Raw genomic sequence first — 12,326 nt, forward strand, 5'->3', positions numbered from 1 at the left:
AACTGTAGAAATGTTTCCAGCCTGACTTACTAAATTCTTCTCTGGTTTTTATAGTGAAGTTGCAGTTATTTCCTGAGTGTATCCCATTAACCCCATGCCAGTTAGGTAACAGATTAACACCTTCACTATTTGAGGGAAGCGTGGCAAGGAGCAGGATCTTTACTGGAGGTGAACCAACAGAGTGTTCTAAGTGGAGGTGAACTGTTCCACCCATCATGGAAGCTCATTAATCTTATGAAGTCCCCGAAGCTGACATGATTCCCTCGGGCTCTCCCTCCCCAAGCGTATATAAGTTATAAGGACTTCTGAGCGATTCTCAGACAAGTTCAGCTGTCTAAAAGAGGCTCAAACCCACTGAACTATGTGGAAGTGACACTCTCCAATTAGCACACGTGACAATTATGTGCCTGCACGTTGTTCAGCATGCTCCCAGGTTTCTGGTTTGCGTAGCTGTCACCTATGCTTGTCACCTGTGTCGGCATTCGAGATCAAGTGTCTCTGAGTCATTTCTTTTTCGGTATGTCGCCTGAATAGAACTCATTGCTTCATCAAGGTGGACTTTGGCAGTATCTGCACTTTGGTCTGTTATTGTTTCCCTATCAGGGGGAATGAGTTTGTTCTCGTCTCTTAATGATTAGGCTCACACAAAAATGTCTAACCCCTAATGAAACACACACACACACACACACAGAGACAGACAGATATACATATACATACATACATACATATATATTCTAGCTGGAGTTACAGGCAATTATAAACGGATCTATATGGGTTCTGAGCACTGATTTTGTGTCCTCTCTAAGAACACCATCTCCACAGTCTCTCATCTGACTCATAGTCCGAGCATGGTGGCTATTGAAATCCAAGCAGCCAAAGCAGCAGTTGTTTTCGGTCTTCAGGATCATTAACCACAAGCCATTCTCCATCCTTCTTTCTAATGCAAACTGGTCCATGGTCCACACGTATTAACAGATTCCTCTTGCCTCCCTTGGACCCTTTTGGCAGGTTTCCTTCCCTTACAGCACTATAACTTTGTCTAAACCGCCATTTGCAAGAGTCGGGGAAGTATTTCCCATCTTTCTTATTTCACACAGTGTACTTTGAACTTACTATTCTTCAAATCCTGCACAGTTTGGCATTCAGTTTGCATCAAATAAAGCCATAATCAAACAAAAATCTTGAATAACTTGGAGAAGGCAGTGTCTAGTCTAGGACTCGGCATTCCCCTTCAAATCTCCACATGAAAACGTTCTTAATTAGCAGCATGGACTCATAACTTTGAAGAAATGCAAATGAGAGCTTGGGAAAGAAGGTTAAATTTTTTCTGCATAATATGCCTTTCAAAATCTCTTTTGGAAATTTTGTCATGGAAAGACTTTTGCGTACAACTGAGTAGCTTCCAAGTCTTTCCCCCTATTTTTGTTCATAGAAGGTAAATTGTATCTGAAACTTCCAAATTATTTAGGCAAAAGTGGATTTTCTCTTTTTAGTCTATTCTTTACATATTTATAATAAATAACATTAGCTGACAACAATATATTAGCTGACTGTAATACCACAAAAATATCAGCTATCTCTATATCTTCTCTTAGTATACTTTTAAATTTTATTGTACTTTAGATATTTATTTTTAATTTTTTTCAGAGAGAGCACAAACACAGTACCTCATGGCTGTATAAATTACTCAGTTGAATTATTTTTGTAGCGGAAAAATGGCAGAGGTTAGCACATCTTGAGTGCAATGGATAAGGCTCAGCTCTGGAAAACCACTTTAGTGATCATGGTAACTCCCCGAGTTATATAGGTAAATATTTTAGGAATATTTTTAAATAAAAGTGTCTTTCCTTCATCTCTGTCATAAGGACAATTGCCTCCTAATTTTGTGGCTTTGACCTCTTTACCTAGTGTATACACATGAAAAAAAATATCCAGACCATGAGAACTGAAACCCAAGAGAGACATCTGGTCATCATAAGGAAATGTAGGACATGCCAATAGCAAAAAGTCACACGTTTGGGTTACCATCTGTTGCTCAGAACTAATGGAGGAGGGAAAGGAGCTAATTGCAAATAAATGACAGACACACATGTTGCTGATCAAAACAGAATGGATGGAAAGTACCACTCTCCCCACTGTTACAGTTTGACATTGATAATATGAATGCCTCATGGCTAAGTTAGGAAGTACTTCAAGTGATAAACATCCCAGGAAGAATCAAATATTTGGAAATAACATCGACGTCAATTAATTTGAACCATTAAACTCAACAAATGTAGCTAGACTTGGAGTGAGTCTATCATCTAATCAAATAACACGTAATAAATGTGTAGAAAATGCCTACTAACTTCTTGCTGAAGATGTTGTTTACTATTGGCAAGGCAACCTATGGAGGGCAGAATTTAGACCTACACTTTTTCATATAATGGATTGTGGGAGTGCAACATTAACTACTAAGATGTAAACAGCTTGTGGTTGCTGATAAGCAGAAGGAATATATTTATATATGTGTATGTGTGTGGGTGGTGATATTTGCATGCATGGGTGAATATGTGCATGTGTGTATATCCATACATATCTGCATATGTTAATATAGATAAAAATATTCTCATAAGCATATACATATATGTTTAAAATATTTATGTTATAGTAAAAGTATATGTGTTAATGGTTCTCTGATAGCCATCCCCAACAGCTTTAAGTTTTTTAAACTCTGTAGGATATATTCTGAATGCTATTTCATATTGTAGAAAGAGGTTTTGTGCTTTAAGCAATTGCCCTGGCACAGTTGTGAAGCAGTATGGGTGTGGGTGTTTGGAGGGGCTATCCACACTGTTGGTATTGAACCTGTTTATTCATGGCTTGACTGTACTGTTTTCCTTGCCATTTCTAGTGCAAGGTGGAATACTGGACTTCTCTTTAAGGTTGACTGGCACAGTAAGGATCTGTGCTGTCATCCATGTGTCTGGAGATCCTGGTACCAAGCAATGACGACTGTATAATGTTCTGCTCAAGTCGCCGTAAAGATTTTCTTTTTGCTCTGTGAAGTTCAAATGTCTCTGGAATTTGTCTGACACATCCAAAATCTCCAGCAGCAGGGATGTTGCTTTTCTGGAATCGTCTGTGACTGTTGGCCTAGCCCCCATCTCGACGCTGAAAGTGAGATAAAAGATGACGAGGGTTGAGGGAGGTTAGAGAAGCTCTCCGTGATGTGGACGAGAAACAGATCCCCGAGCACTTCGAAAGGAAGATAAAGCTGAAAATGCAGCCTTCGTAAACACTCCATTGACACTTCTCCCCCCTGGATAATTTCAGTTTGAACCACAGGAATGGAAGATCAGCAGAAGCACCCCGGCTCCGCGAGGGTTCAGTATTTACACAGCTCTGACAGGCAATAAAGTGTCAGTGGATGACAAAGATGCTTGAGCTCAAAAACCCTGCAAAGGTGCTTTCTAACGCAAACTGCAGTTTGGCTTCATTTCTTTTAAAAAATTATATTAAATCGTTAGTATAAAGAATTTGAAAATAAAAACATCACATTGTGAAGTTAACCAGACCCAAAGTCCACACATCTTGATGAACATTTATACAGATACAATAGTCATTCCGTAGCTGTGCAGCTCAGAATGGATTTTGCACTTTATACTTTCAAGACTAGATATGTTTTTATTCAATTTATTTATGGCAGAGTTATAACTAGAAAACAAGTAGCGTCACAACTTCTTTCGTGGACTGAAATGTATATGATGGAGTATAAGCGTCAAGCAGGTTTTTTGCTTTTGTTTGTGTGCGCATATGTGTTTTTTTTCCCTTCTGAATCCATGTAGCCATGTATAATGATTAACATTATACATTTTAAATCTTGTAATGATCATGAAACAATTGGGGTTTTAGCTTTCTTTAGAGTTGAATAGTATTATGTATATACCTGATTTTCATTACCTATTCATCTCATGAAGGGTAACTAGGTTGGTTCTATTTTTTCTGGTAGCGTGAGCAACAATGAACAGAGTGGTGCAGACATTTTTATGGTAGAGTCTGAGGATCTTTCGGTATTGCTCAGAAGTGGAATAGCTTGGTCACAAGATAGTTCTGTGTTTTTTTGTTTTGTTTTGTTTTGTTTTGAAGTAGTTCTGGTTTTTTTTTTCCTTGAGAGATCGCCCATATGATTTCCACGGTAGCTGCATTACATTTCAACATACAACATTACATACAACATACAACATTACACACAACATGCAACATTACATACAACATACAACATTACATACAACATACAACATTACATACAACATACAACATTACACACAACATACAACATTACATACAACATACAACATTACATACAACAATGAATGAGAGCCCTCTTTCTGTATACCCTCCAACTGTTGGTCGTGTTTTTTGATGACGACTGTTGTGAGTGTAATGAGTTTATATCTCAAAGTTTTAATTTGCATCCTCTGATGTATAGGGCTGTAGAAGACTTTAAATAGACCGATAGGCTTCCCGTGTTTCATATATGGAAAACTGTCCAGTCCCCTTATCAGGCCATGTTTTGGGTAGCAGTTTCATTTCTTTGGCATTTAGTTTCTACAATTCTTTGAAAATTCTGGACATTAGCTCCTTGTCTAAGAACTGTTGATAAAGATTTTCTCCCGTTTGGTGGCTTGGTTTCTTGTGTAAATGCAACCATATGTGTTTAAAACTCAGGAACTTTTACTAGAGTCCTATTGTCCTATTGACAGCCAGATTGGACTGTAATATTTTGCCCTTGCCCATTGACAATTATCTATGCTCCTCTGTTCTTTCTTTCTTTTTTTTTACACATACATATTTGCCGATAGATGGCATAATAGTAGACTACATTTCATGCCCTGGCTCATGCATACCAGGAAAAAGATGGTCAGCTAACCATTTTAATTCAGAGATATTTTAGCATCATCTCATCTTTAGAAGATGCAAATTGATAAAATAACATTTAAATATATTCATAATATAAGCATTATCTCTCTCCCTCCCTCCCTTTCTCTCTCTCCTCTCCTTTCGAAACATTCTCTTTTGTACACAGTTCAGCCTGTCCTCTTGTCCTGGATCTGGGTTTGTAGATCAGGCTGGCTTCAGATTCACTGAGATCTCCCTGACGCTTCTTGGGATTAAAGGCATGTGCCACCATGCCTTGCTTTGTGGCTTCTTCTTATTTTTTTTTTTTGAAAAATCAAATGCATGGCTTAGCCTAGGCTAAGAGAAGTTTGAATGAGCTCATCTGTCATCTGTCTTACTTAATTAAAAAATCTTTCTATGTTCACTTTGTGCATATGAGTAAGTGAAATCTTCAGGTCATGTGTGAAGTTCAGAAAAAAACTCTGTGGACTGGTCCTTACTATCCACCTCCATGATGGCAGTGTCTCTCATCTGTTATGGGTATGCCTAGGGGGCCTAGCCAGCTTCCTTAGATTCCTTGCTCCATCTCCTGTCTCAGCAAATGGGCCCTGTAATTACAGATTCAGGGTACTGTGTGTCACGTCACATGGGTTCCACACACTCAATCTCAGGTTTTAACACTCATGCGGTAAGGTTTTTACCCATGAGCTATCTCTTAAGCCTGCTTTTAGAATATAATTTCATTTAAAAATTCCCTACATTTGGCTTTGATTACTCTAGTGTGTTGTATATTTTCTGTATCTATTAAAGATTATAAAATTCCAAGATGAGAGATATACTTTTGAGACATCAGACATAAAATCTTTAGAACCTGTTCCATGCCCTTGCTACATTAAGATTTGACTTGGTAAACATATGTAACAGTCCGTGAAATCACTGTAATAACATATGCAGATATGGAAAATGCTTCCATTTGTGTCAGGGGCCAGGGAGAAATGATTTGTAACACATTTGAACTTAGAATATTTTTGGAGGTTGGACTCAATTTTCAGCTTGTTTATATGTAACTATCAATGGCATCTTTTCAAAGCATGAAGTTTGTCCCTTTAGTCTGTTTATGTGTCTGGCAACGATTTTTCCCGTGCTTTTTATAGTTTCTAAAAATATATCTTGAAATCCTCAAAAATACATGAAAGCAAATTCCCAGCCAGTTTCTCACTTGAGCATATTTGCAAGAGCGTTATGATTCTAAAAATAATATTTACGTTTAATGTGTCCTGCTTTGAGATTTGTACAAGAGTTTTTATGGCTTTATGGGTTGTTAGCATATAGGATTATATAAATTTTTAAGGCTTAAACCAAGGCTAAATAAATGTCAAGACAGTTGTGAGGAAAAATGTAATAATTTATGTGGGCTACTATGTCTAAACATTGTATAAATATGGTGAAATCTTTAAGCCCTGGTTTTGATAAGAGTCGATCAAGCAGTTACAGTGTCTGGTTAGCAATTTTCAAAAAGAACCAAGCCAAGTTCACTGAATTTGTGAATCTTCAGATTTGTGATTGTTCGGATCAAAAATATTGAGTCCAAACTAAGCCATCAAACTAATTGATACTTTTCAAACAAACAAACAAACAAACAAAAAGACTCCTGCACTGTCTCTTTTCATGGCTCATATCCACTCTTAGCCCAGCCCTGGTCACATCTCATTCTTTTATTAATAAATATTTTTCCTTAATGGTGAAGCTTTTCCTCTTCAATCCTTAAATATTATCATAAAGGAAAAAATAGTACTCATTTCTGTCCTCAATAATTAGGAAGGGAAAATTATTGTTTAATTTAAGAATTTAGATTTTCCTAGGGGGCAAATATAAAAGCCAGTTTCTGGGGTCCTGCCCTTATCTCTCCTTTTTAACTGATTCTATCTTTCTCCCTACCTATGGTGGAGTGTTTAGCCTCACTAAAGTTATTCTATATTTTAAGACTTTTTCTGCATTTTGTTTCTGACTTTCTGCTGCCTAAGCTTATTATGTAACTTTCTGCTGTCATAATATATGTGCATTTTAAATGCTTTTTAGTAAGCTAATGATACAGTATTAGGGAATCAACAATGCATCTCAAAATCAATTATTATCTTTGAGGTTTCTTATTTTTTTTTGTAAAGCTTATACTGTATGCTAACATTGCTAAAATCATTAGAAATACGAAGAATGATATTTCTGTATTGACAATTATAGGAAATTAGTTAATGTTATCCATTGAAAGGCATGGGTTAATAATAGTGTGCTTCCATGACAACACAGTCATTCCCCGTTGCTCTTACAGCTGCAGTTATAATTATGGGTTGCATTCAGTCAGTCACTATTAATAAGCCATTTTCTATACTGAATGGGTAAGCCAAAAAGTTCTAAGTCTGTAAAGGTAGACTGTTAGCTTATTAAATTTGAATGCCCTCCTTAAATACCACATGTTGACAATTAACACTAGAAAACATGTCATTACATTTAGTACAAGTCGCAACCTGATTGGATTACAAATGCCATAATTCTGCCTATGGAGACTTGAGATCAAAATTTTTAGCCTAGCATTAGCTAAAGATAAAAATCTTAAATTTCACAATCATTAAACATTAAAACATTGAATAATAAAATATTGAACACTGCAGACTACAAAATAAAATGCTAGGAAGTTGAATTCTAAGGAAAAGATTGTCATACTTACTGCATAGATGTTTTAGCTCAAGTGAAATGAACACCTGGAAACCAGTAGAGCATATTTTGCAGTGTGCCTGCAAGGAATTTCCTGTAAGCATTAGTGTATGATTTGAGTTGACCAGTAGCTCCATTTTCAAATGAATAGAAATGAGAAAACAAGAAGGCTCAACAAGGAAAGGCGTGTGCTTCAAAGCCAGGTAACACTAAGTCAGTCCTTGGGATCCATACCTAGAAAAGAACTGACTTCATAAGGTTTCCTCTGACCTTCATATGAATACAGTGGCCAGCACAAAAATACATAAATATTTTAAAGGAGAAAGAATAGATGATAAAACGTTTAGGCCCCAACATTCTCCAAGTACAAGAGTAGAGAATGTTCCCAAGATTCAGAACAAATGTCAACACAAATGAAAATAACAACCAATTCCCTGCCCAGTTGTTCAGGTATGTATTATTTTGTGTTTTCAAGCACCAAGCAGTTAGCACTAAAAACGCCTTCAAACATTCTAAAAAGTAGAGAGTAAAAAGTGTCTGTCTCCCTATGAGCCAAAAAATATACTCAAAATAATCACTCAGTGTTCTATCATATTTGTTTGATGACATCTCTGTGGTTAAGGATTTCACTGTTGAAGAAGACTGCACTAAGCTACAACATCTAACTCAATCACTCCTGTTTACGTTGGAGTAATAGTAGATTTATTGTTATTCTTCATTATAAGATTGGAAATTTTCAGCACTACTTACACTTTAAAAAGTTACACATGTGACTGCTCTTTGGACTGGATAGGGAGGGGGAGAAGGAGGGAAATGGGAGAAGGGGAGGATGTGGAAATTTTTAATTATAATAATAATAATAAATAAAATGTAATTAAAAAGTTACACATGTGTGCTCATTTATTCTGAAAAGTCTAAAACCTTTCTTTCACCTTTGTATTTCTTAATGAAAAAATGAAGCCTTTTATGACAATTTATTCTATCATGATGACAGACATCAAAATAATTTAATAATTTCAAATTTTCAGCAGCTCATTTGAGCTGCTGCTGTGTGATTGACCACCATCTACCACTAATGGACCTTTTTTTTACTTTTTTTACTTTTTTTTTTTTTTTTTAATGGACCTTTTTTTTACTTTTTTTACTTGTTAAATCTATTTTTATTTTTGTTTCTACACCCTTCACATTTTTTTTTTTTTTTTTCTTTTATTTTTTTTTTTCTTTCTCCCCTTTTTTTTTTTCTTTTTTTTTTTTTACTTTTTTTACTTGTTAAATCTATTTTTATTTTTGTTTCTACACCCTTCACAGTATTTTAAATTGTCTACATATTTTTAAAGTTTTCATATTATAAATTTCACTTGTGTGTTGTTTACAATTCCAGGATTTAACTAGTATATGAAGCTTTAGAAGGCTCTAATTTGTCTTATGATTGTCCATATAAATCAGTCTAAAAGCTCATAGCTACCTTATTTGGTATGTATAATTTCCATGTCTCTGAAAAAGGTCATAATTGCCAAATACCATAATAATACAAAATTTAGGATCAATATACATATAAATATTGCAATTCACATATATGTAAGTAAATATATATATGAACTTTCAGGAGTTTAGCTCTTTGTACAACTTATACAATGGTAACTCACTGTGCATTTGATTGATCTTATTTAAAAAGGTAGATGATCACAGTATTTCACATAACAATAATTACATGTTGAGGATAGAAAATGCCAGACAGTTATTATTATTATTTTGACATTTAGTGTATTGTTCTAGATCTTTATTAATATATACCATTTTCCACTTGCTGTACTCTGTAACTGTTACCAGTACACCTGAATGTTCATATTTGTAAATATACTTACATAATTATTGCTTAATCTATCACATAAGGAGGTCAGTAGGATATTTTCATGTGGTTTTATGTATTTTTCAGAAAAATCCTCCTTAAAATACACAAACAAGTATCTTTTAAATAATTCTCAAAGGTATGATTCTAAAAATTGTAATTAGAGATTTTTAGATTATACATATCTTAATATTCCATTGTTTCAACATTAGGGATAATAGTATTTGGAACTGTAGCCTTAGTCTCCTCAATTTAAACTATGTGGCTGATTTCTAATTTAAAGACAATTATAAATAATGAGATTTTATTTTTGTGTGTGTGTGTGTGTTTGTGTTTGGTGATAAATACTAGTGGGGATATAAGAGTTTACTATTAAGTATTTCTTCTAAATTGGTAAATTTAAAGAAGGAAGCTCAACACAAGTGTCTCTTATACTTGTAATTATGCTGTTGTCATTATGTCTTTTCCTGCCTAAACATTTCCTAGTTCCTGGAACGCAGCCCTCGTTATCCCTATCTGCCTCTTGACATCTGAAATAGTTCCCTCCTCTGGACTGAGTTTCATCCCAGATATGCAAAGCTGATGGTTGGCTTGCGGTTCTGATTCTTTTTTAAAAGGTTAAAATCCTTGTGCACCCTTTCCATTTGTTGTTAGCTCAGTCTTTTAGATGTTAACTTTTATTCCCATATTTTCACTTCCTTCCATCACTCTATTTACCATGACCTGCAGTTCAGTCGGACTTTCAGCAGGTAGTGCTGCGCTGTGGGCAAAATGCAAGTTATTGATTCACAGACCACCTATCTGTATGCCTTTCTCTTCATCCTCCAGGACTGTTGCTATTATTAATTTCAGGAATATATTAAAGAGTAGTGGTGAGAGGATGCGTCCCTGCACCACTCCTATGATTGTCTTAAACTGATCACTTAGCTCTCCACAGACTTTGACCAATGAAATGCTCCTCAGAACAGTGCCTGAATGTGTTGGAGATGGCATGTCTCAGGAGGATTCTACCAGGAGATAGACTGCACAACAATGACATTAGAAACATCTCCACCTACAGAAGAAAGTAAACGATGGGATACAGCAATAGCACTTGAGATACTTTGACCAGGTTATGAGGATGAATGATGTCAGGTACCCGAAGATAGCACTGCTTGGAGGAGTTCATGGGATAAGGTGAAGAGGAAGGCCCCAAAACTGCTTTAGACAACATCTTAAAGGATGATCGTGGAAACTTGGGTATAATAATAACACGAGCATTTAAGACTGTCCAGAACAGGAACAACTGGAGAACCACCATAAACAGGTTGCCCATGTGTGCTTAAGCACTGCCAGGGAAAAAATGATGACAAAGATGATTTCAACTTAATACAAAAATGTTGTAAACAATTATTTAGAATAAACTTTATTTTAATAGGAAAACAAGTCCTTCACTCATTTAGAATCTGTTTGTTGAGTGGCACCTAGTGTAAGTTCATTATCTTGCTATGAATGTTCTGTCGCCTTATGCGGCACCCGGTCATTTAGTCTAGGATTTTGTGTTCTTCCTTTGGGTTTCATGTTGCTCTCCACATTACCAATGGTTGGCAATTACAGAATGTCTCTTAATCTGCATTCATTTCCTCTCCCCCATATTCATTGTTGGTCTACCCATTATGATTCTGTTCAACAAACTACCAAAGTGGTTTATAGAAACTGAAGTGGGATTCTTTGCAGGAGCAGTAAGCCCTCTTAACTCCTAGCTAATCTCTCTAGCCTCACCTTCTACCCATATCTGTGCCCAGGTATTCTAGCCTTTTGGTTATGAGAAAAGAATGTCTGTTGTTTAAGCTACCTGATCTATGGCACCTCTGTTATTGTAGACCTAGTTAACTAGGTCTAATTTCATATAATCTTGATAAATACACCTAGGTACAAACATGGTTTGCATTCAGTTTTAATCCTTTCTTTATATACCAAATACTTACCAAGAACTTTTATACATCAGGTTCCCATGTATTATTTCAAATAAAGGAACGCTGTTTTGAACAAGACAAACAAGCTCCATGCTTTAATTCAGGGTGCCATCAGGACTAGAATTAAGATAGACAGACATATCATGGCACAAATGAGTATCATGGACATTTCATTACCACGATGAAAAACGTAGATTGAAATGACACTGGCAGGCTCTCTGAAGAAGCTGACATGCGCTGAAGCATTTGGCTTCATACATTTAAGAGAATCACTTGTATTCCTTGCACATTCTCTCAAATAAGGCTTCCTGTTGAAACCTCTTTGTGTTGATGGCTGATTGTGGGATGTTGTACAGATGTGTAATTGATGTGATAGGATGCTAAGATCACAGTACTTGGCTAGTGCATGCCAAGGTGGAGAATCTGCTAGTGATAAATCTTTTACTTGGGATTCCAGTCCTATATTCAGTCTCATGGTGAGAACTAGATCCGTTGTCTCTGATATCACTTGCAGACTGCCTTTCTGATCCTGTACTTTACAGATCATTTGTTTATAGCATACTTTGCTTGCATGCAAGGCACTTGACATTATAAAAGTCAACTCCCATGTCCTACATGAGCTAGCTTCCCTCCCCATTTGTTCTTAGTGCAACAATTACTTCATTTCTTACTTGGCAGTGCCATTTATTGATGTACAATAGAAAAGAAACAATAGGTCCTAGACTACTCCTTGGACTTAAAATGTGTGCAGTTTTGGAAGAATACTGGATGCTGGATGATTGCTTGCAAAATGTAGTTGCTACTATATACTTCCGAAGATTATAAACTGATGATTTCACTTTTAGCTTGTTATTTCCCAGTAAAGATTTTGACTCTGAATTTGGGTGGCTTACCAGATGGACTAAAAGCTCAAATGAATCCTTTAAGAAAGT

The 12,326-nt window shown here is 35.9% G+C and overlaps 1 non-coding gene across 1 annotated transcript; it reads right to left on the bottom strand.

Annotated features, from left to right (window-relative positions):
• Positions 1-1,643: 1,643 nt before the first annotated feature.
• LOC113457381 lies at positions 1,644-1,815 on the bottom strand. Its single transcript, XR_003377970.1, has one exon. It is a non-coding gene; the product is annotated as a U1 spliceosomal RNA (small nuclear RNA).
• Positions 1,816-12,326: the final 10,511 nt, after the last annotated feature.

Source organism: Microtus ochrogaster, chromosome 24, assembly GCF_000317375.1.
Source record: "Microtus ochrogaster isolate Prairie Vole_2 chromosome 24, MicOch1.0, whole genome shotgun sequence".
Taxonomy (NCBI): Eukaryota; Metazoa; Chordata; class Mammalia; order Rodentia; family Cricetidae; genus Microtus; species Microtus ochrogaster.